Source organism: Pseudorca crassidens, chromosome 9 (assembly GCF_039906515.1).
Source record: "Pseudorca crassidens isolate mPseCra1 chromosome 9, mPseCra1.hap1, whole genome shotgun sequence".
NCBI lineage: Eukaryota > Metazoa > Chordata > Mammalia > Artiodactyla > Delphinidae > Pseudorca > Pseudorca crassidens.
Window position 1 is genome coordinate 58,507,877 of NC_090304.1, and position 26,674 is coordinate 58,534,550.

General features: G+C 37.7%; 1 long non-coding RNA gene across 1 annotated transcript in view; it reads right to left on the bottom strand.

The window, feature by feature from the left end:
* Positions 1–26,674, bottom strand: part of LOC137231334 (uncharacterized) — a 260,868-nt gene that overhangs the window by 130,013 nt on the left and 104,181 nt on the right. The window lies entirely within an intron of this gene.

The following is a 26,674-nucleotide window of genomic DNA, read 5'->3' on the forward strand; positions in this document are numbered from 1 at the left end:
CCAAATTTAAATACATCAAGTATGGTTTAGACAAAATAGGTCTGAAGGGAAATTTATTTTAGAAGAAGGAAAGATGTATGTTCATTAGTAAAAACAAAATGTGTTCAATTTGTGATGTTGGGATAAACAGATAAAATAACATGAAAGAGGATCTGATGGAATGAGGTTAGACAAAAACAGAGGAGGGATTGACAAATTAGGCTGAGTTATACCAGTACCACTTCAAGATGCTTCAATTACGAGACTCCACCTCATTATAATATCATCCCAAGATAAGCCACGGAGCACCATGTGGTCTCAGAATGGTCACCTTGAGGGAAAGTCTAGAAAGAAACTGAGGTGGATTTTATGCACAGGACAAATGATGCTTTGATGAAGAGAGGGTGCACTTCAGTTGTTGAGCCTGTGATATGGAGAACACTCTAGCTCTGAAGACCTATTCAGTGGCCCACTAGTGTGTTTTCAGTCAGTGTAAACAAAGTAGATTTGATATTTGTGGCCTCACCTCTTCTATCTGGCAGTCATCCGTTGGCCAACAGCTATCTCTTTTTGAATATAAATATTTCACATTTAACATGACAAACACATATTTCTTGATCATGACTACCACCACCAAGACAAAATGAACCGCCTACTCCTCCTGCTGTCCTACCCATGCCAGAAACTTAGGTAACTACAAAAATCAAAGTTCCCCTTGAATTTTCTATTTCTCTCCTGCCCACGATCAATCTATAAGCAAATTCGGTTGATGAATCTTTAAAATATGACCAGTTCCCAGTAATCCACTCTAACACCCTGGTTCACGTCACCATCAGCTCTTGGCTGGAGGCAGGAGCCCCCGCCTGGTCTTCTGGCTTCTTCTCTTGCCTCCCTTCAGTTTATTTAAAACATAGCAGCTGGAGTGATCTTACAAAGTATAGAGGACCCTCCTTCTCCAATAGTTTCTCATCTCATTTAGAGAAAATGTCAAAATTCTTACAATGGCTAGTAAGACATGGCATACTCTATCCAAACACAGTTTATACATATATATTGGAATGATAGTTTGTTTCCATTTATTGACTTGAAAGGATATCTTCAACATACTTATTTTTACTTAAGATATAACAGGTTATGAAAATGGCATGGGATTGTACATAAGTAATCTGTTTGATAAAGTTGTTTCACACAGGGTTAGGGATCAAGAGATCTGAAAGCACTATATATGTATACGGGAATTGAACAATTAGGTGAATGGATGGAGGAAAGTAGGAGTCATTGTCAGAGTGGTAGTGCCACAAATAAGCAAGAGGAGGAGGTGGTTATGAGGATCTATCTGGTAATGACTTAGAGTTGGAGACATCAGTATGAAATTGTTTAGTTTGATATAGATAAGATAGTTATGCATAGAAATATTTATAAATATATATACATGCATGGTTTATTATACACACATATTTCCTTGCTCTTTTAGCTGGGAGGGCCTGGAAGCAATGACACCCTAGTAGCAAAAAGCACGCCTATTGCTCAGATCATGGTTTATACCATCATTCTCCAATAAAAGGAAGCAGGGCTCATTGGAGAAATAACCGATTCCAGGACTACAGCTAGAAATATACAAAATATGCCTGGTGCATCTTAGAGTGCCAGAAAGTAAGGAAGTGCTGAAACACACACACACACACACACACACACACACACACACACACACACACACACTGATGGGGATATGTCAAAAGGACACAGCAGCCAACTGATAGAGTTTCTCAATGGGCAGAGCTGGAACAATCTGAGCGAGATAAAAAAAGTAGTATTATAAAAATAATGTAGATATATAAAATAAATATCCATAATCCCATACAATAAATGATTAATGAGGAAGAAGAAACAAATCTCCCATTTAGAAGAATTCTAGATAATTTATGTAGATACTCCACCCTCAAACGGTGGAGCATAACTCCCTACTCCTTAATCACGTGGGCTATCCTATAACTTCCTGCCAAAGAGTACAATATGCAAAGAAGGAGGGGAGGAAGAGTAACTTTACAGTAGAGAAACTCAACAAATACTATTTCAGCCAGGTGATCACATTTAACATCAACAGTAATGCCATTTTGATAGTATGTACTCTGGATGTGATGTGAGGTGATGAAAATGCCATTTTACCTCTGGGGTCTTCCTTCTCAAAACCCATAACTCCAGTCTAAGCATAAGAAAACATGAGACAAATCCCAATTAAGGGACATTCTACAAAATATCTTACAAGAACTCCTCAAAGCTATCAAGGTTGTCTAAGTCTGATAAACTATCATAGCCAAGACGAGCCTAAAAAGACATGATGAGTAAACATAATGTATACCGTATGGCATTCTGGAACAGAAAAATGACGAGAGGTAAGCTGTCAAATTAAAAAAAAAAAAAAAAAAACAAGCAGAAAACCTACTCTAAGTCAGTCTGAATAAAAGAAGGACTTCAATTAATAATAATCTATTAATATTGGTGTATTAATTGTGACAAATGTACCACAGTAAAAATGAGATTTTAATAATAGGGGAGACTAGAGGTGGGTATATAGGAACTCTCTGTACTATCTTTGTAGTTTTTTCTTTTTTTTTTTTGTAAATCTAAAACTACTATAAAATAACAAAGTTTATTTTTAAAATATACAAATGTGGTTCTATTTACATAAAATTGTATGTTGTTCCTTATATATGCATAGATGTCTTAAAGGATGTTCTTGAAAATATTAGCAATGATATGATGTAGGAAAGTATTTTACTTATTTTTATTCTCTTTTGATTACTTTAAAATGTTATTAAAACATGCATCATTTTATTAAAAAGCTATTCTATCTATCTATTTATCTATCTACCTATCTTATCCTTGGAGACACCCTTCCATTTTACCCCTAAAGTGTATTTTTCTTAATTACTAAAAAGAATCAGCCCCTTCTTTCCTTGAAGAAAGGTGCATTGGCATCTCCAGCAAGCAACCTTTTTAGTCTGGTAACATGCCCCAACTTTAATTTTTTTCATTCCATTGGGATAGCGTTCAACAATTTGATAGAGCTCATCAAAGTAATTGTTGAATCTTGATGACCACAGCTTCACATGCCAAGCATTTTCTCCCAAACTGGGTTATTTAGAGTCCAATGAAGCTGGGAATGAATATATAAAGCTAAGTAATTTGGGGAGATTGAAGAATTTTCAGAGAATGTCTTTCACTTGGAAGCATGAAATTACATGCACTACAGTGGAATGAAATCAAATCAATCAACAGGTTGGAATTTTTCAGGCTCTACAATCAGCAGGAGTTCAGAAGCCTCTCACTGGGAAAGAAGCTGAGGTTTGTTGGAAAAGTATCGGGCACTGGAATGCAAAGAGACTGAGCCCTTGTTCTCTGGGAAATCGGCTTTGGTAGCTGATGAGAGGTGTGGACAGGAGAATACAGGTTAATTAGAGGAAAGGTGGAGAAGCTGGAGTGATTGCCCTAATGCCCAACTCTCTAGCCTACACTTCTCTGCCAGATTCGTTCAATGGCTCCTCATTTCCTTTGGATAAAGTCCAAACTCCTTGAGTGGAATATAATTTTCTTGACCATCTCATCCTTATCTCCTTCTTGAGCTTATTTTCATCACTTCCTCCATTACACCCATGTTCAGCCTTATCAGCCACATATATCTTCTTGTGAATTGCTGAATGACAACCCTCTCTTAGGCCTCTACCTTTGCACCAGCTTGCCTAGAACACCAGAAAGCTTGTCCCCCTGCCTCATCATCTGGCAAACTCTGAGATTTCATTTCCTCCAAAGCAATCCCCCTAATGCCTTCATTCAAAGATAGGAGCCCAGATCTGTGCTCCCAAACAGGTCACACCCGATCTATTATACCACATACCATCTCAGGTTTCTTTGTCACTCTTTTCCCAAGACTGTGGATCTTTTGAAAATATGTCTTTGCCCTCTGTCAGGGTATCCAGAGCATATAACAAAATAAAGCACTTAGGGCCGCCTGTGGAATGATAAATAGACAGATGTAGCAGTTTATAGAAAAACGTTAAAATTTGGAACACACTACTTAGTTTTAAAAAAATACTGGGTGAGGATTTCAAACACTCATAAAACTTTGCTAAAAGGCATCTACAAAAGCACTGAACACTGCAACCTGAAATGAATATAAAACCTAACCTGAGAAGAAAAACAAGAGATGTTTCTAAAATGAACTTATTACAAATGCCAGCTTTTCTAATATTTTTCTTCTGATTTGCAAAGAGTGTCCCCAGTGCATGAAGGAAAAAATGGAGGCAGAGGGTATTCACAAACACTGTAAATCAGCTTGAGTCTCCCATAATCAGGTGGTTATCTCTCGGAGAGAATGCTTCCTGGAGTGCACCAGTAATTAGGGAGCTAATGGAAAACTACCAACCAACAAAATCTATGACCGTTCCGAGGACAATGGAATCTCAGGCCGAGAGTACCCCAGGTTTATTAAGAACAAATCATGCCCGAACATTTTGATAGCTTTTTTGGTAGTTGCTGCCCAATTCCTGCCACACTCGCTGCAACGGCTCTACATTGCCTCTAAATCAATTCAAAATGCCTCTTTTGAGTTGACTTTCAAAAGAAGGTCTCTCCAATACTTGGTTTATTACTTTTCTTTTCTCTCCTTTCTCCCTCGTTCTCCCCTGTGGGTTCCCTTTCTTTTCTGGCTATCCCTCCTGGCTTTTCCTTGGACCACCCACTCTGACTCTGTGCAGACTCTCCTGAAACTGTGTCTTCACACTTGCTACTGGCTGTACTCGGAAAAACCTGTTCCCTCTCTAGTTTACCTACTAAACTTCTACACATCCTTCGAAACCTACTCTGATGGCATCATCTTCAGGAGCCAATACTGTCCTGGCCAGCTTCCAACATTAGAGTTAATCTCTCATAGCTTGGTATTCCCTCCTATATGCATCTATTGCTAACCTATAATGTAATTTATTTTTACTCGTATCTTTCTCCTATTAGGTTATGAACATAGATACTAGAATGAGAATTCCAGTAGGATGGGGGATTATTGTCTGTTGTGCTAAGTGATGCTGTCCAAGCACTGAGAACACATATACCCCAACACACACACACATCCACACACCCACACACCCACACACACTTTGATAAATGAGTAAGTTCTCTCACCTTGACGTGAGCCTTACTTAACATCATAACACATGGCCTGATGTAAAAGAGCTGCTTAATAAATGAGTGTTTTATTAATGCAATGGTGTAGAACGAAAGGAAACAAAAATAAATAAACAGGCTCAGTCGTCTGAATAGCATTTACCAATTCTTCTTATAAAACAAACTCCCTGTCCCACAAAATTTGAATTATCATGGTTTCTAGGAAATATCTCTGGATGCTCTTAGTTACTTTCATGTGTCCATTCATTGATTTATTAAGCAAAATGAAAATAAAAATAGCTGAGGGCTTTTGAAAGCTACTACCCAGACTTTACTACTACTACTTTAGCTACTACTCAGCTACTACTGAGACTTTACATGAATAATTAATTTAACCTTCAGAATCATAACTTGGAGGTAGGTAATTTTTCTTAAAGTAACCTTTTTATTTTTACATAGTTGTAGATTCACATTTAGTTTTAACAAATAATTGAGATATCCCTGTATCCTTTATCCAATTTTGCCAAATGACAGTATCTTACGAAATTGCAATATAATACCACAACCAAGTTATTATCATTGATAAAGTCAAGATACAGAGCATCTCCAACACCACTGTAATATGGGGATCTCTAATATCACTCCTTTATAGATATACCTGTTTCCTTCCTGCCCCCAAGATTTTCTTAAGCACTGGAAAACACTAACATTGACCTGTTATCCATTTCTGTCATTTTTCATTTCAAGAATGCTACATAAATGGAATGATAGAATATGTGAACTTGTGATTGGTTATTTTCACTCATTTTCACTTAGCATAATTCTCTAAAGGTTTATTCAGGTTGTTGAAAGTACTTCTTTAGTGACCCACTGGTTGTTTAGTAACATATTGTTGTTCAGCCTCCACATGTCTGTGGTGTTTGTGTTTTTTGCAGTTTTTTTTTTTTTTTCCTTGCCGTTGATTTCTAGTCTCATTATGTTATGGTTGGAAAAGATGCTTGACATGATTTCAATTTTCTTACATTTATCAAGGCATGTTTTGTGGACTAGCATGTGATCTACCCTAAAGAATATTACACATTTACTAGAAAAGAATGTGTATTCTGCTGCTTTTGGATGGAATGTTCCATATGTGTCAATTAATTCCGTCTGTTTTAAAGTGTCATTTATGGTCAGTGCTTCCTTACTGATTTTCCATCTTGATCTACTGATGTAAGTGTGGTGCTAAAGTCTCCTACTATTATTGTGTTATTCTCAATTTCTCCCTTTGTGTCTGTTAATAATTTTTCATGTATTTAGGTGGTCCTATGAGTGCATATGTATTTACAATTCTTATATCTTCTTCTTGGGCCATTCATTCCCTTGATCATTATGTAATGTTTTTGTTTATCAGTCTTTGTCTTAAAATCTATTGTGTGTGTGTATCTATCTATCTATCTATATACAAGATATATATATATATATATATATATATATATACACATATACACACACATATATCTTTTTTCTATCCATTTGGCCACTCTGTCTTTGATTGGAGCATTTTGTCCATTTACATTTAAAGCAATTATTGCTACATACATACTTATTGCCACTTTGTTAACTGTTTTTGTGTTGTTTCTGTAGTTCTTTTTTGTTCCTTTCTTCTTCTTTTGTTCTCTTCCCTTGTGATTTGGTGACTATATTTAGTGTTATGTTTGGATTCCTTTCTATTTTTTTTATGTGAGTATTTATTATAGCTTTTTGATTTGTGGTTACCATGAGTTTATATAAATATTTCTATTATCTATCTATCTATCTACCTATTTATCTATCTATATATGGTTACTTTAAGTTACGGATCTCTTCATTTCAAATGCATTTTAACAATCCTACATTTTTACTCTCTTCTCCTCATGATTACTGATTTTGACATCATATTTTATGTCTAATTGTTTTGTATATTCCCTTAACTGCTTATTGTGAATATAGATGATTTTACTACTTTTGTCTTTTAACCTTCCTACTAGCTTTGTACATGGTTGATTTATTGCCTTTGTGCATGGTTGATTTATTTGCCTTTACTTATGAGATTTTTCCTTTTATAACTTTCATGTTTCTAGTTGTGGCCTTTACTTTTTCTTTTAGAGGAGTCCCTTCAGCGTTTCTTATAAAGCTGGTTGGGTGGTTCTGAACTCTTTTTAACATTTTCTCATCTGTAAAACTTTTGATCTCTTCATGAAATCTGAATAAGAGCCTTCCTGGGTATAGTATTCTTGGTTGTAGGTTTTTCCCTTTCATCATTTTAAATATATTGTGTTACTCCCTTCTGGGCTGAAGAGTTTCTTCTGAAAAGTCAGCTGATAGCCTTATGGGAGTTCCCTTGTATGTAACTTGGTGCTTTTCCCTTGCTGCTTTTTAATATTCTCTTTTTATCTTTAATTCTTGCCATTTTAATTACAATGTGTCTTGGTGTAGTCCTTTATGGGTTGATCCTATTTGAGACTTTCTGTGCTTCCTGGACTTAGATGTCTGTTTCTTTCACAGGTTTGGGAAGTTTTCAGCTATTACATCTTCAAATATGTTCTCTGTCATTTTCTATCTCCCTTCTCCTTCTCAGACCACTATAATGAGAATGATAGTATGCTTGATGTTATCCTAGAGGTCTCTTAAACTGTGCTCATTTCTTTATGTGCTTTTTCTTTCTTCTGTTCATCTTCAGTGATTTCCACTACTCTTTCAGCTCACTGATCCATTCCTCTGTATCATTTATTCTAGTGTTTTCTTGATTTCTCCTAGTGTATTTTTCATCTTAGTTATCATATTCTTCATCTCTGTTTGGTTGTGCTTTACACTTTCTAATTCACTGTTAAAAATTTCTAACTTCTCTCTGTGTTCATCCATTATTTTTCTGAATTCTTTAACCATCTTTACAATTATTACTTTGAACCCTTTCTCAGGTAGATTGGCTACATCCACTTCACTTAGTTTCTTCTGGGATTTTTTATCTTATCCGTTTTGGACAGGTTCCTCTGACACCTCATTTTGCCTAATATGCTGTTTTCATTTCTATGTATCTGGTAGGCTCGTTACATTTCCTGACCTTGGAGAAATGGTCTTTTGTAGGAGACATCCTATGTGACCCAGCAGCTCACTGCCCTCTGGTCACTAGAGCTATTGGCTCTAGGGGTGCCCCCTATGTGGGCTGCTTGGGTCCTCCTGTTGTGGCGGGCAGACAACTGTGGGCAGTCTGGTAGGCTTGGCTGGCTCCCATCCAGCTGATTGCGAGGACTTGTCTTGTGTGGAGGCTACTGGCCACTGCTTTTCAGGGCCAGGTCATGAGGCTGTTAGCTGAAGAACCTTGGAGGACTCCAGGACTAGTGCTGCCTCACTGGTGGTTTGAGTTGGGGTCCAGGATATCCCAAGGCTGATGCCCACTCATCGATGGGTGAAACCAGGTCCTGGGGCCTCGTGCTGGTCCACTGGTGGGCAGAGCTGGGTCCCAAGGCCTGGCTACAGGGCCCAAGGGTCCCAAAGTTAGTGGAACACTTGTGGGTGGGGCTGGTTCCTGATACAGCTAGCTGCGGTATCCAGGGTGTCCCAAAGCAGTGTTTGCCTGATGGTGGGCAGGGTTGGGGCCCAGCAGGTCCCAGAGCAGGTACTGGCCTGCTGTTCAGTTGGCTCGGTCTGAAGGTTACAGGGCTGTGGTTTTTCTGGGGCTGATGTTTCCCACTGGTGAGTGAGGCTGTTCCCAAGGCTAGGCAGAATCACTGGTGGCTGGAGCTGGGGATCAACCGGTCCCATGGCTGGTGCTGTAGGTGTAGGTGGGGCTGTGTCATCTCCGAGTTAGTTTCTTGGCTTGAGGCTTCCCAGTACTGGTGACTATGGAATGGTGGGCATGGGTGGGACTGGGTCCTGAGGCTAATAAGTTAGATGGAGAATTCCAAAATGTCATTTGATAGCACTCATGTCCACATGGTAGAATGAGTTCCTGAAAATGGCTGCTGCCAGTGTCTACATCCTCAGGGTGAACTCCAGTTGCCTCCTGCCTCTCTGGAAGACTCTCTAAGATCAGCAGGTAGGTCTGACCCAATCTCCTTTCCAATTACTGCCCTGGATCCTGGAGTGTGTGGGATTTTGTGTGCATACTTTAAGAGGGGAATCACTATTTTCCACAGCCTTCTAGGTCTCCTGAAATTAAGTCCTGCAGGCCTTTAAAGCCAAACATTCCAGGGGCTCATCTTCCACATGCAGGACCTCCAGGTTGGGAACCTGATGTGGGCATCAGACTATTTGTTCCTTGGCGAGAACCTCTGCAATTGTAATTATTCTACTGTTTGTGGGTCAGCCACCCAGGGGTATGGGTCTTAACTATATCACAACTGCACCCCTCCTACCCATCTTGTTGTGGTTCCCTCTTTATATATTGAGTTGTTGAAGATCTTTTCTGGTAGTTTCCAGGCTTTTGCAGCCACAAGTGTTCCATAAATAGTTGCAATTTTGATGTGCCTATGATCAGAGACGAGCTCACGGTCTCTCTACTCCATCATCTTGGCTCCATAATTAGTTTTTTCGAAGAGTTGCCCAACTTTTTTCCAGAGTGGTGGCATGTCTTCCATTCCTAACACCAATGCATGAGTGATTCAGTATCTCTACATCCTCCAGCATTTAATGCTGTCACTGTTTTTTTTATTTTATTCGTTCTTGTAGGTGTGTAGTGATACCTCATTATGGTTAAATTGGGATTTCTCTAATGACTAATGATTTTAACATTCTTTTCATGTGCGTATTTGCCATCTGTATATCTTCTTTGGTGAAATGTTTCTTCATGTATTTTGTCCATTTTTTAATTGGATTGTTTGTTCTATAAATATGGAGTTTTGAGAGTTCTTTATATATGGATATATGATTGGCAACTATTTTCCCCTACTATGTAGGAGGTCTTTTCAACCTTTTAAGAGGATCTTTCACAGAGCAAAAGTTTTGAAATTTTATGAAATCTAATTTATCATTTTTTTCTTGTATGTATTATGTTGTGATGGAAATTCTATAAACTACTTTGACCAGCTTTAGATTTTAAAGACTGTCTCCTGCTATTTTGTTCTAAAAGCTTTATGGTATTTTTTAAACACATTTAAGTCCATGACCAATTTTGATTTAATTTTTGTATATGGCGTGAAACTTAGATTGAGGTTCTCTAAATAGAAAGGAAATGTTGGGACATGAAAAATGAAGGAAAAAAGCCCACTGTAAACAAAAACATGGGTAAATAAAATAGGCTTTCCATCTCTTGAGCTTTCTAAAGTATGTTTGAGGATTGAAGCTAAAAATTATAACATTGTCTGATGTGCTTCTAAATGTGGAAATATTTAAGACAATCATAATTCAAAAAGACACATTCACCCCGATGTTCACTGCAGCACTATTTACAATAGTCAGGTCATGGAAACAACCTAAATGTCCATTGACAGATGAATAGACAAAGAAGATGTGGTGCATATACACAGTGGAATCAATATTACTCAGCCATAAAAAGGAATGAAATTGGGTCTTTGTAGAGACGTGGATGGACTTAGAGACTGTCATACACAGTGAAGTAAGTCAGAAAGAGAAAAACAAATATCATATATAAACCCATATATGTGGAATCTAGAAAAATGGTACAGATGAACTGGTTTTCAAGGCAGAAATAGAGACACAGGCGTAGAGAACAAACATATGTACACCAAGGGGGAAAAGGGGGGATGGAATGAATTGGGAGATTGGGATTGACATACATACACTAATATGTATAAAATAGATAACTAATGAGATCCTGCTGTATAGCACAGGGAACTCCACTTCATTGTACAGTAGAAACTAACACAACATTGTAAAAAACTATATCCTAATTTAAAAAAAAAAAAAGACAATCACAGTATAAGTGAATGAGAGAAGGGAAATTACACAGAGGTAAGTTTTCTAGAATTCATTTGAATTGCTAAAATGAAAAAAAAAAAAAAAAACTTGTATAGGATCTTCCTGCCTGTCTGTCTGTATTTTCCTGTCTGCCTATCCATCATCATCTATCTATAATGTAATACCTAGAGCAACTTTAAACACTGACAAATTCTCTTTATTTTCCTTTATCTGAGGGTGTCTTGACTTCCCTTTCATTTCTGATGGATATTTTTGAAGTGTATAGGATTTGGGATTAACAGTTATTTTCTTTGAGCAGTTGAAAAATATTGTGCTGCTTCTTTCTGGCCTCTTTGCTTTCTGATGAGAAATCCCCTGTCATTTGAATTTTTCCCCTACATGGAAGATATCACTTTTCTCTTGCCGCTTTCAAGATTTTTTCTTTGTTTTAGTTTTCAGGAATTTAATTATAATATATATTGGCATGAATTTCTTTGAGTTTATCCTGTCTTCATTTCACTCAGTTTCTTAAGTTTATAGGCTTATGTTTCTTGTCAAATTTGAGAAATTTTCAGCCACTTTTTTTCAAGTACTTTTCCATATCTGCCTTTCTCCTCTCCTGCCAGTACTCTGATAACATTAATGTTAGATGTCTTTTTCTTATAGTCTCACTTGTTCCAGAGCTCTGTTCAATTTCCTCCTGTCTGTGCTCTACTGTATAATTTCTCTTCTATCTTCTTGCTCACTGATTCTTTCCTTTGTCCATTCTATTCTGCTGTTGAGCCATCCACTGAGATTGTTATTTTGGTTATGGTATGTTTCAGTTCTAAAATTTCCATGTGGTTATTCTTCATATCTTCTATTTCTTTGCTGAGACTTTCTATTTTTTTTTCATTTGTTTCAAGTGTATTCATGATTACTCTTTGAAATATTTTTATTATTGCTGCTTTAAAATCTTTGTCAGATAATTGTAAGATGTCTGTTTTCTTGGTGTTAGCATCTATTGATTGTCATTTTTCATTCAGGTTTGAGACCTTCTGATTCATGATAAGTTATTTTTGATTGAAACTTGTTATTTTTGATTCATATTATGAGACTCTAGATTTCATTTAAACATTTTGCTATACCTGACTTTTCTAACACTGCCCTAGCTAGGGAATGGGGAGGTGACCTCATTACTGGTAGGTGGAGGAAAAAGTCCAGATTCCTTATTGAGCCTCATTGTCACTTGAGGCAGGGGTGGGATTCCACTTTACCATCTGGTCTTCACAGACACTGTGGTGGTATGGAGGTGGCCTGTAACCACTGAGTAATGGTGAAAGTTCTGACTCTTCACAAGGCCCCCTCCCCTTTCTGTCTTGTACACACACACACACACACACACACACACACACACACACACACACACAGTGGGAAGAGGGAGGGATGTTTTGTTATTGCCAGGTAGGAGGAGAAGTCCAGGGTCCCCTCATGGCCTCTGCTGATGCTATGTGGGGGTGGGGAATCATCTTACTGGCTGGTGGGGATAAAAGTCTCAGCTCCCTATTTGGCTGTCTCTAACACCACTCGAGCAGGGGTGTTAGTGCATCTCATTACAGCCTCAAAAGGATGAAAGTTTAGACTCCCCATTTGGTTTCTGCTGTCATGGGTGGGTGTAGGACACACTGTATTTTCTGTGGTATTTGTCTGGAGTAGAACAGTTATTGTCTAAAAGCATTCTCTCTTTCTAGGCTGCGCCTTTCCTGATCCTTTGCCAAGAGAGAGCAGGCTTTGCTTCCCTTTTTGGTCTTCACTGTTGGCATTTTTGGGTTGCCAGCTTCTTCAGTTCTAAGTCTTTTTTTTTTTTTATTTTATTTTTTAACATCTTTATTGGAGCATAATTGCTTTACAATGGTGTGTTAGTTTCTGCTTTATAACAAAAGCGAATCAGTTATACATATACATATGTACCCATATCTCCTCCCTCTTGCGTCTCCCTCCCTCCCACCCTCCCTATCCCACCCCTCTAGGTGGTCACAAACCACCGAGCTGATCTCCCTGTGCTATGCGGCTGCTTCCCACTACCTATCTATTTTATGTTTGGTACTGTATATATGTCCATGTCACTCTCTCACTTTGTCACAGCTTACCCTTCCCCCTCCCCATATCCTCAAGTCCATGCTCCAGTAGGTCTGTGTCTTTATTCCTGTCTTACTCCAAGGTTCTTCATGACCTTTTTTTTTTTCCTTAGATTCCATATATATGTGTTAGCATACGGTATTTGTTTTTCTCTTTCTGCCTTACTTCACTCTGTATGACACACTCTAGGTCCATCCAACTCCTACAAATAACTCAATTTCGTTTCTTTTTATGGCTGAGTAATATTCCATTGTATATATGTGCCACATCTTCTTTATCCATTCATCTGTTGATGGACACATAGGTTACTTCCATGTCCTGGCTATTGTAAATAAAGTTGCAATGGACATTTTGGTACATTACTCTTTTTGAATCATGGTTTTCTCAGGGTATATGCCCAGTAGTGGGATTGCTGGGTCGTATGGATTAAAGACCTAAATGTAAGGCCAGACACTATCAAACTCTTAGAGGAAAACATAGGCAGAACACTCTATGACATAAATCACAGCAAGATCCTTTTTGACCCACCTCCTAGAGAAATGGAAATAAAAACAAAAATAAACAAATGGGACCTAACAAAACTTAAAAGATTTTGCACAGCAAAGGAAACCATAAACAAGACCAAAAGACAACCCTCAGAATGGGAGAAAATATTTGCAAATGAAGCAACTGACAAAGGATTAATCTCCAAAATTTACAAGCAGCTCATGCAGCTCAATATTAAAAAAACAAACAACCCAATCCAAAACTGGGCAGAAGACCTAAATAGACATTTCTCCAAAGAAGATATACAGATTGCCAACAAACACATGAAAGAATGCTCAACATCATTAATCATTAGAGAAATGCAAATCAAAACTGCAATGAGATATCATCTCACACCAGTCAAAATAGCCATCATCAAAAAATCTACAAACAAGAAAAGGCTGGAGAGGGTGTGGAGAAAAGGGAACCCTCTTGCACTGTTGGTGGGAATGTGAATTGATACAGCCACTATGGAGAACAGTATGGAGGTTCCTTAAAAATCTAAAAATCGAACTACCATATGACCCAGTTCTAAGTCTTGATATATGAGACAAAAATAAAACCCAGGGACCTCACCATTGTGTTGTTTTTTTTGGATCCTGACGTGCCTAGGAAGTCTACCTTCTTCTCTCCACCTTTCAGAGTCTCCTTATGTTTGTTTTACATATATTGTCCATGGCTTTTAGTTGTGCTTGGCAGGAGTGCTCAGGTAAAGAATCTCTACTTCATCTTCCCAGAAGCAGAAACTCCCCTGAAGTAGGTGTTATTATAATAATTTTTACTATTATAATGTCATTTTACAGATGAGGACACCGAGGGACAGAGAGGTTATATCTTGTCCATGGTCAGAGAGCTAGTAAGTGGAACTCCCACAACTGACTGTGTTTCAGCTTCAAGCCAGGCAGATTACCCAGAATCTCTTGTTGACTCTACTGTGTTGAAGATCAAGATGGGCTTTCTTTGGGAATGGGGGTATTGGCCTAGATCAAGTCCCTGTTTGATAAGCTCTTTGCACACTAGTATTTGGCCTGCTGGCCCCACCATATTTCCCCATTAGTGCCTCAGCTTGGACTCCACTTGATTCTTTCTCATCTTCTTACTACACAATTCTTACAGATGGAGGACCAGGGAATTGCAGAGCTGAGCCCACTGCAGTAAATATTTTTATACTATCCATTTCAAACTAATTACTGTTAAGTTTTTTTTTTTTTTTTTTTTTTAATAGAATCATAGACTGTCAGTGCTGGAAGTAAATCCCTTTCATTTTACAAAGAGGAAACTAAGGTTTATGGATTTGGAGGTAGGTGTTTTATTCCACAAGGTGACATGCCCAAGGTCCTCCAGGGAGTTAGTGGTATGTCATGTATATATTTTATCCTAACCATTAACCTATGTGATAGCTTGAAAAAATGGTTTTCTCTTCATATTACAGATAAGAAAACACATATATTACACTTACATGACACTTTAAAAATGTATATGCAGAATTTATACAAGCTTGTTCTTAACTATTTCCCAAAAGTTCCATACAGTCAGTTGAATTTTTTTCCATTTAGAGGATGTCCATAACAGGTGTAATGATAAAGGTAGTTAGTGGCCACTAGAATGTAAATTCCATGAAGACAGTGGTTTGAATACTTTTGTATCTCTATTACATAGAGTACTGCCAACATGTAGTAATCACTAAGAAATCTTTATTGAATAAAAGAACAAAGTGATAAAATTATTCTCAAACAATATTCAGCATTGCATGAGCACAAAGATGTGTCACTGTCTGTAATCTGCCATCATTGTTCTTTCTCTAAGAGTTTTCTCCTAGTAATGTTGCATATTACTGAGGGATTCCTTTATCCAAAGGGAATGCCTATAATTTTTAATTTGCTCTAATAAATTTTTTGGCCTTTAACAGATGCATGACAACTGTACTATACTGTGTTGTGAATTCCAATTATGTATAAGACAGATGCCTGCCCTTTCTCATAAAGCTCACAGCTTTGTGAACTTTCACTGTAAATTGCATTTTAGATCCATAAGTGGACATTTTTACTAAGAGTGTGTGTGTGTGTGTGTGTGTGTGTGTTCAAATCACTCAGTGAGTTGCATATTACTTAGACTTCTGAGCTGGAGTACATAGCGAAATGGATACACAGTCAAATATATTTAACACAATTGTATAACCCTATAATATGATGATCATCAAACAGGAAGCCAAATGACAATAATAAAACTTGGATTTTGTCATTTGATGATGACTGCCAAATGTAAGTCATTCATTACGCAGGAAGTCAATTCTTTAAGATGATGCTCTGTGTAAAGAACATTTAACCCCACAATTAGCTAGATTCAGAATTAAATCCTGGCTCCACCATCATTATTATGTGATCTTGAGCAAGGTACTTAGCTTGTCTTCCTTTGTTCATAGGAAAATTTAGAAGAACGATGATGATGATGATATATCAACTACCACACCCATGATGCTTACTATGCCAGGCCATGCTAAGTCATTTCATGTAGAAACATATTTAATATTAACATCAACCCTCTGAAATAGACATTTTCCTCCCCAATTTGCAGATGTCTTCCTCACAGGTAGAATTAAATGACTTAATTATACATGGAAAAGTCTGTGCAATCAGTGTACATTATTATCTGTAATCATTTCTTTGTAGCATAATTTACATGAGCAATGACAATTTTTATACAAAATCTTACAGACAGACCTAGTTTAAGTTCAGGTGCCACCACTTATTATCTTTTGACCTTGTAAATACACTTAAAACATTCGAAGTCTCAGATTTCTCATCTGTAAAATGGGCATAATATAGCACCTACTCATAAGACTATTTTGAGGATTTACAGATATAATGCCTGAGGTATTTGCTCAGTAATTGTTAGTTACAATGATGACAGAGCTGAGGGCGAGGAAGAATGCATTCACTGAGAAAGTAGAGTGGAATATTTGAAATGGTGATTAGCCCCTAAATGACCTGTATGATATTGAGGCTATTTCAATGCATGGCAGTGTTTATGTACATATCCTACTATCCTTAACTATAGTGCTACTAAGTGACTGCATCCTACATTTATTACTTCTAGCCCCAAGTCCACTCAGCTCTGTTTTATTTTGTTTTCCATTAGATCTCTGAAGCCTAGCAAGGTTAAGAGTTGTGTTGTGTAATATATGTGAATCTGTTTAAATTATAAGGTCTTAAATTCCAAGGCAGCTTAAATATTCACTTGAAATGCCTGCAAATAAATAAACTAGCAAATATTTAATGAACTGATAAGTTTATGCAGAGTGGAAGATTTATTAAAGATACAAAGTAACTATATTTTCGACATTAAAAAAAAGCAATGTAGTAATTTATAACTGGAGGGAGAAACCAGAGATATTTAATCCATCTCCTTTTGGAGGTCTTACATGAGTTTCAAAACAGAACTCATTATCTTTCTACCCAAACTCACCTAACTTCCTGTGTTTTGCACCTCACCTTAATAAATGATTCCCCTGGACACAATCAGAAATGTCAGTGCCATGTTTGAACTCTACTTCTCTCTCATGCCAAACTTCTAAAGTCCTCACATGCTTCCTAATTTCAGACACTTCTCTTCATTCTCACCACTATGTTCTTCATCTTGGCCTTCACTGTGTTTCATTTGTGCTGTTGCAACAGCATCTTAATTGAGCATTAACCCTTCTAGTCCATTTAACGTCCTATAACTAGAGGGATTTAAACAAACAAAAAAAATTTTATCAAGTCATTCTTCTCAAAACTCTTCAATGACTTCTATTGTCCCTGCAATAATATCAAACTTGCTATAATGGTCCATGGTCTGCCCCTTGCCTGGATTTCAAACCATCTGAAATCTCTTCCATTGCCTCATTTCCTTCCCCCTTAAAATACAGCATTCTAGCCATGAGTGTCCTTCAGTTTTTCAAAAGTGCCAGCGCTCCCTTTCCTCTTTTATATCTTGAAATTGGTCTTCATTCTGCCCAGAGAAGTGCTCTCTTCCTCTTTCACTTGGATAATTCCTGCTCAACCTTAAAGGGTCCGTTTAGCAATCACTCTCTAGGAACCCTTCCTCAAATCTTCAGCCAGATTACGTGACTCCTTTATTGCTTCCATAGCTAGCACTCCTTGTACACCCCCATCATAGTGTTTAAATCACTGAACCACAGTTCCCTTTCATTTATATATTCTCTACACAGATTTCTGAGGACAGCTCGTGTGCCTCAAAAACCTACAGGACGCCTCTCAAAACAAGGCACAGATTAGAAGCTCAACACAGATTTGTTAAATGCATGCATACACGGATAATAAATAAGAATACAAATGATTCATGAACAAAAATAAAGCTGTGTAAAGGGGTAAGGTGGGGAGCAATTTTCGATAACGTTGTCAGGGATGAAAACTATAAGGAAGTGTCATTTGAGCAAAGATCTCAAAGAAGGGCAAAGTGAACCATGTAGATATCTGGGGATAGAGTCGTCCAGGCAGAGGGATTAGGCAGAACTTTGAAAGTCTGAGAAAACAACAGACAGGCTGCTATAACTGGAGAGTAATGAGCAGAGCGGGAGGGGTAGACGTTAGGGTTAGATCATGCGGTATTTTGTCGGCTATGATATGAACTTAGACTTTATTCTGAGTGCACAAAAAGCACTTGGAGGGTTTTAAGTAAAGAATGCCAAGATAGGACCTAATATTTAGTTCCTGAATATGAATCTTAACAAAGCACATTGGAAAACTGTTCTGAGATTTCTAAGTGAATGTATTTGAAATGAATGACATTTACAAAGACTAAAGGTATAAAGCCACAGATTGTTTTATATAATAGTTAGGTAATTTAATCCAAGGGAGACTGATTATTTTACCAAAATGATACAGGAAATATATGGTTAGTAGAGATGAGAAGCCATGGCTTTCGGTTCCCTGTCTGGTTTATTTTTACATGGATGAAGAGATACATGAGTTACTTGAGAACACGGATCTGTGCTCCTAAACGGCCATCATAGTTCTGAAAAGTACCTTGAGCTAGCATTGAGCTTCTCACATTTTAAAGACACGTTTCATTATTAGTTTTCAACTGGACTGTTTTCAATACAAGTGCGTAGTTGCACTCATTCTTTCTATATCTTATAGCGTGTGCCACAGAGACGGATGTAACACAGTGCATCAGCAAGGAAGGTCAAAGTGCACTGAATGTGTGGTTCACTTGCTCTGGATTCTACCTAAAATGATCCAAGAATTTATTTATCAAGTATTTCAGAGACCCTATTTTGTGCAAAATACCATGCTGGGCATGCATGACAAAGAAGAGTATGCCATGGCATCTGTCCTCAAGGAACTTGCATCCTAGCTAGGATGACAGACATGGAAGCAAATCATCATTTAGCACAGTATGAGAAGGGTCATAAAGAAACCAACACAGTTTATCGAAACCATTGTAGCAATACTTCATATTCACTGCTCACTTACTAATATGCATGATGCCATTTAATACTCTTAACAGTCTTCTTAATATCTTACGGGTCGTAAAACTTGCTCCTCCCCTTTACTTTTCTTCATATGAGGAAACTGGCTACAGAAAGGTTAAGTAGCATGCTCAAGGTCAATTCGTCGGTCAGTGGTGAAGATGAGAGTCGAACACTGGCCATTTGACTCCAGAGTCTGTACTTTCAACCACTCACTTCATTTTGAGAGACACTGGCTTATTTTTAATTCTCACAGAAAATCTATGAACCTGATTTTATTTTATCACCATTTCATAGGCAAAGGATCTGGCTCAAAGAGGTTCAGGAACTTTTCACGTTTACTCTCAAACCCAAGGTAGACTCCTTTGATTCTAAGTCCTACCTTATTGCCACTAGAACATACTCCCTTTGTATACATTTTTGCATCTTTCAAAGAGCTGAAAGAACACATTAATTCTCATTTGACTGGCATGGAGGTGGAGGTGAGGACTTCATTAAGGAGGTTACACATCCCAAACAGGACTACCTGCCCTATTTTAAAATGTCACTAAAGTAAGATCTTTTGCCACTATGAAATAGCAAGCAGTTTCCAGATAAATACTACTTCTGGAGAATGCAAATTAAGCTGTTCATTTAAGCTACTATATTCTGGAGGGTACATGCCAATTGATTTGTGCATTCTTTCTCCATCATTGCCAGGCTAAACATCCTCAAACAAAAATGTACTCAAAAATAATCTCTTGGAAGCAGAATTCTCTGACATTTACCTTCAGAATCTAAACACTGAATAAATAGAATTCTAAGTAAAATGAGCAAAGGTAACTTCAATAAACTTACTGCAGTATTTTACTGATAAAAGTAATGGCAATATTATGAACTACATGTTCATTACCATACTGCCCATTTTATAAACATTACAATCTCTAATCCTCACAACAACCTAGGAAATAAGCATCCCCATTTTGCGTAGGAGGACACTGAGGATTTGAGACGGTAGATCACAAAGATAAGAAGTGGCCATGGTGGGAAGTGAACTCAGGTTTGTATAAAGCCAAAGTTATTGCTCTCTCTGTACATGTTTATTCCATGCTGAGCAGACAGAGAGAGCATTCCAGGAGACTGAACAAAGTCATGGTTGGGTAATGTATTAGTTGGGTATCTGGTATGGACTCATGGGGCCTTGGGTTGGACTGATAAATTTAACACACATATTCTTGTGTTAAAAATATATATGAGAGGTCAGCTACTTCAATCCCCACAGTGAGCAAACAGATGTAGTCAATTATTTGATAGTCTCCAAGTGAACCCTCACCCAGATTAGGCATGTTTGAACCCCATGCCCTGAATAACTTTTTCTTTTTAACAAAAAAGAAACTTCTCTTCTTAGGGAAGTTTATGGATACAGTAGCATCCAGGATTCAATGTGAAGGTTCTGTATATACAGTCACATGCTCATTGACAGTATGAGTCACCCAAGAATGCTATGAAGAATACCAAATATTCAAGAAATGGTTGAGACTCTGGTGTCTTCACATAAGATTACTTCTATGCCTTAAACCAAATAATAATAGGAGCTCACTTACAGAAGATTAAATGAAATAAGGCAAGTAAAGCATTTGGCATAAGCCCTGGAACATAGTTTTTTTGGACTACATCTTGGAACGTAATTTATCCAAATAATGCAATTCACACTTGCAACACATATTTTTACTGAACATTTACTACATGCAATATACTGTGCTGAGTTCTGTATATACTTTACGTTTCATTCAGAATTATCATTTACTGAGGGAATATGATATGTCAAGCTCTATGTTAAGCAATTTATACATCATCTCATGTCAATCTCACAATAACAACTTTAGATTCTAATTCCTCATTGGAAATGAGGAAACCGAAGGTCAGTTATGTGACATCACTTTCCCCCAAATCATGTAATGATTCCCCCATGTGAATATCATACTGGTCTAGGAAAATGAGTGTGCTGAATATTCATCCAACTTCCATCCCAAATTCTTTCTCTTGGGAGAGTTTGAAAAGCTACGCCAAAACCTACATTTCTTTATCTGTAGTGTTCTGGGTATAAAGTGTTGTTAGATATATTTTCCTTAGATCTGAAGTCAGAATTTAGACAGAGGCCTTTTTCTTCTCTTTTTCGTTGTGTCTGCACAGGAACATTGTGGGAATGTGAAGATTCTCTGCAGCAGCAGCCCATACCCAGCTTCTTGGGTGGCTGGGAGAAGCAGCAACAACCGTGGTGACATATGCTCCTTGACACAATTTCCTATTCCCTGGCGTGAAGATACGGGTTTACTTTCACCATAATTTGGGTGTCTGTAATGGGGGCAGCAGTGGTGACAGGTCTGAGGGATGAGGCAGCTCCAGAAGTAACCAAGGATGGTAGCTTCCCTATGGGTTAGTTGTATTGTTTAGGAGTCTTTCTTGGAGACCCAGATTACAGTCCATTTCTTCAACCTATGCAGTGAATTTGTAATTCACCGATTCCCTATATTAAATCCATTCTTGCTTAAAATATCTTGAGTGGCACGTTTTCTGTACTTAATTTTGAGTGACACATTGAATAACGGTCCCTACTTGTTCAAGCACGTTTGCCGGAGAACCCAACTTGCAATGAGAGAGGAAGGTGCTACCAAAACCTTACCTCATCTTTCCACAATGTAAATGTAAACTCTGAGAGGGATGGGGACAGATTTATGATAAAAATCCCACTATCACTTCACATATTAATCAGTGAGCAAATGAACACATACTAGCTCCATGTCCAACAGTGCATTCATATTCTTTCTTGCTTCTTCAGCACTTTTTTCACTTTAACTAAACACAGAAGATGCTCCTACTTTTTTGAGTGCCTATTATATACCAGAAGTAAGGACAGGAGCTCTGATAAACTATTGCTAATCCTGATTAGGACTTTATAAGTATTTACAACCTTATTTATTTATTTATTTCAGATGAAGAAGCCCAGGTTCAGAGAGATAAATCTGACTGAATCCAAATTAACCCACATGCTGTTTGGTCATGGACCTTCTCCTTTACCTTTCACCTTACAAAGGCTTTGAAAGTTACATCACCTATACTGGGTGAAAAGTGCATTTAATACCAGAAGATCTGGTGTGAATTCAGCTCCAAGATAACCTAGCAGTGAAATCTGGGGCATGTCACTCACATATTCTGAACCTCAGTTTCCTTATCAGTAAGATGACTACATCAGCATGTGCCTTGGCTATTGTATAGGTTCCTGTATAACTCCACAGCTCTTTCAGCATCTATGGGAACAATCAGACGATTTTAAAATTTACACATCATTTAAGAGTAAACACCTAGTCAAGTCATTTCCCCTCTTTAAGTCTGTTTTCTCATCTACAAAATGAGTGTGATAGTTACAGCTCTCTCATTGTGAGGATTAAGCAGGATACAGTAACTAAAGTGCCTAGCACTGTGCTCCTACATGGTAAGCACCTAATAATTTTAGCTTTTAATATTCTTTATTATTAATAATACAATCACAAGTGCATCTGAGTCATTTTATCCAAGTAGCTTCCTCTACAACACTGTTGATAAGTCAAGAGGATTTAAAAAACGAAACCACCAAAAAATCCTTCTTTTGATTTTAGTAGTGCCCTGAGTACAGTTTATCTGCCAGGTATAACTTGTATTCTGAAGAGAAGAGAAACCTCCTGCCGTTTGGCTCCATGGTCTGGTTGGAAGGCTGCTTTCTCCCTGTCCTCTTGGCTGTTGAGACGGATGAGTGGATTTTCCATCCTTTGGTCACTGCCTATGGCTCAGGCCAGAGGAACAGATATGAAGAGTAGCCCCTGACCCAAGAGAGGAGTCTGATTAGATATGAACATTTTCCTGGGACCACTCCTTTCATGTCTGGCCTCCATGGCAAGCAGAGAATAGATGAGAGACAGCAGCCATATGCCAGAACCTATAGCAGACACTTGACAATTACAAATGCACCACAAGGTTATTTTGTGTTCGCCTGCCTTCTTTAAGCCAGAAGCGGTTCCAAAGTCTGTAGAGAATCATAGTAAAACCCATGTCTAAGTGGGCATGAAAGAAATCCCTCAGTATGCATGTGGGGAGAATGTCTGACTGAATAACGTAGAAACTAATCTAAGAGCCATTCATTTATTCAATATGAGAAAGCCTTTTGTAGGTAGCACTCAGCATAGAACTCATCTTTTTCATGCCAATATCTCTCCCATCAACCAACTACTGCAGAGACAAGTCTACTGCAGGAAGACAGAACAGGCATGTTTGGGGAGCACATAATTAGAGGAGGGTCCTCCTTAAGTCCCTGCCCTGAACAATTGTAGAACCAAGTAGCCAAAGCATCAGCTAGAACTATAGAAATTCAATTACTAAGGACTTTGCATTTCAAATCAGGAGCTTGAGTAATTATAGATAGAGAAATTAAGAAAATTTTTGCCATTAGTTTACAACATTGTTAAGGAAAGTCCAGTGAAAGGCAATGTAGGATATAGAAAATGATCAGAGACTTTTAAAAATGCAATAAAAGAAGGGTTTCTGAGCTAGAACAAGACAATAATATTTCCCATAGATACTCTGGGCCATAGAATTCACACAGTGTTTGTTTTGTTGTTGTTGTTGTTTATTTGTTTGTTTTCATGTGCATGTACATAAGCTGAGTTTGCTATGAAATGCATGTAGTCACCTGGTGACATTATTCAGATGTTTATTACAAGGCCTTTGGAGACTCTTTACGTAATCCTAACGTAAAATAATTTCTTCTAGATTTAATAAGAAAGCAGTTGAACTAGTTCTACCCAAAGGGCAATTTAGAATAAGGATGGTTATGCCCAGAGTATAAGACCTTGTAGGACAAGTTTTAAGTAAGGTTCATTTCCTGTTTGGGTGGTATACAAGTTAAGGAATCTTCTAATATCTTATTTTCCTTTGGAGTTCCTGGCTTCTTGACCCTCTATATATTTCTCTGAGGCATTGTTCAAAGCTCCCAGAAATCATTTTTAAAATCAATTCATTATTTATCAATTTATTATTTATTAAATATATACACATTTCTGGGTGCTTTTAATGGAACATTGGACTTAGTCATCCCCAAAAGCAAGGCTTCTCTTTGAGAATTCTTTGAGGGGCTGGGCTGGTTAAGTCCAGCTTCAGCTCCCTGCTACCCTCTGTTGATTTGGAAAGCAGCACATGGAGCACCCCTGGGTGGTATAAAGGTTGAATATCCCCTGTGGAGACGAAAGTGGTAGGAAAAAAATGTCATCTCCTGCCCCAAGGAGCACCCTATTGGCTGTGAAGGAGAAAGTGGTGGACTTAACATTTATCGAGAGACTATTTGTATGCCAGGCCTACCGTAATTAAACATTCCACCTCATCCTTTTCTCAAAACAGCACTGGAACTAGGTATTTTTATTCTTATTTAACACACGAAGAAGCTAGCATTCAAAGTGTGAAGCAACCTACCCTAAGTCACACAGGGAGCAAGTAGAAGAATAAGGATTTGATCCCTCCTGGATTGTACAGTTCCTTCACTTCTATGTCCTCCCAGGTCTCAACTCACATTTGATCCTTCTGTTTCTTGCCTCCCATCTATAATCAGCAACTCCAACAATGAAGAAAGTTGATATCTTAAGTCTCTCCCACTAATCTCTCAGGATTGCTCTCACCTAGATTTTCTTCTCCATTTCCACTAACAGTAGATCACAGACCATATCCTGAGTTAGTTGAATCACCTCTTGACTGTTTTTCCCACTGCTGGTCTTTCCCTCACATCCACTATTTGTGGTGCTGCAAGATTAGACTCCCTAGGTCAACTTGATTATGTCATTCCATAAATAATAATTTAAAAAACAAAACACAGTGGTTCTTTGTTGCATTCTCAATTATAATTATACTCCATACCTTGGCATTTTAAGCCTTCTATATGTCACAACAGTATATGTTCCAAGTCCTATCTCCAGTTAAGAGCTTACATCAAACTATATATTACTCAAAAAAGAGTTGTACACTTTCTAAATAATCCTAACACTTAGATTTCACTTATAACATTATTTTCATGAGGGTCACTTTTCTCCAAATAATACCCCCCTTTGAAGTCCATCTCAAATGGACCACTTTCTCAGTAAGCCATTCTAGATACTACCAACCAACAATGCTTTGCTTTTATGGATCTATCTTCCTCTGGTTGGAGTAAAAGAGAAAAAATACATGTACTGTCAACTGTGTGCTAAACTTGTATTACCAGCTTTACATGTTTTATCTCACTTAATCTTCTCCATAAACTTAGGAGGTTTAGTAATACTCTCTCTACATTCTACAGGTGAGAAAAGTGGCCATCAACGACACCAAGTGTGCCCAATTTCCTAACTCTAATAAGTGGTAGCATGGGAGTATAATCCAGGCCAATCTAATTTCAAGTATACACTTTACTCTATTCCACATATATTTACTAGGAGACCAATACTGTAATCTGTCTCACAGATATTTTTAGTTTGACTTGTATAATCTTTTAGGATATATGGATGGATAGAGAGAGAGAGAGAGAGAGAGATAAATTATTTATCAACTTGGAAAAGAGCACAAAAATATCTGTATTTTTAGCTTCTGTTGAAAAAACTCAGAACATACAGATATTTTGGGTCTGTATCCACCCCCCCATGATGCCAGTTGGTTTAATCTACATATTGATATTCTCTTTACATGGGCAAAGGTCCTCCAATACGCTGTGTTTCTCACTCTGTCCACTCCATGGCGTACCATTCTGATGTCTATATGTTTGTTGTCGTTTTGAAACCCATAAGAGTTTATTTTGAGGATCTCTCTCTTGTTCCATTTTTTATTCTTCACCAGTACCTGGCACAGTACCTCCAGCAAGGAACAGGGAGGAATTGAAAAAAGAAGCAACATTTAAAAGCACAAATGTTTGGTTTCGGAGGAACTTAAGTTTGTGTTGCAGTTTTATTTCTAAATGTTAGGCAGAATGCTTAAACTCCCTTCATCTTAGTTTCCTCTCAAGAGTTTGTGTGTGAAGTATATAACACCTACAAAGTAGTTAGTAATGTAACTGGCACATAATAAGTGCTCAGTAAGTATTAACTATTATTATGATGGCTAATATATCTGAAGTTTCAGCAAATTGACATTCTCTTCCATTAGCATTAAAAGAAATAGCAAAATGAGAAAAAAGGTAACTATTAATGGTCTGCCCTCTTACTGAATGGATCACATAGAGCAACCTTTTTTTTTCTTCCATTTCCTCATTTTCACAGGAGAAAAAAGTCAATCAGAATCTGCTAGAGCAGAGAAAAGCAAATCACGTTGGCACCTGAACAAAAAAGCAACGTTAGTTTATTTTCTTTGTAGAAAGTCATCTGTTCGCAAACCTCTTTTATGAAATACCTGTCATAGTCCATTTTATTGAACGTTACTCACTCCACATATTTTGGCCTCAAGGTCATTCCATTATCAGTTCCTACATCACGTTTAGTATTGGAAATGGACTGGGAGAGATGGAAAGGAAAACATGCACAC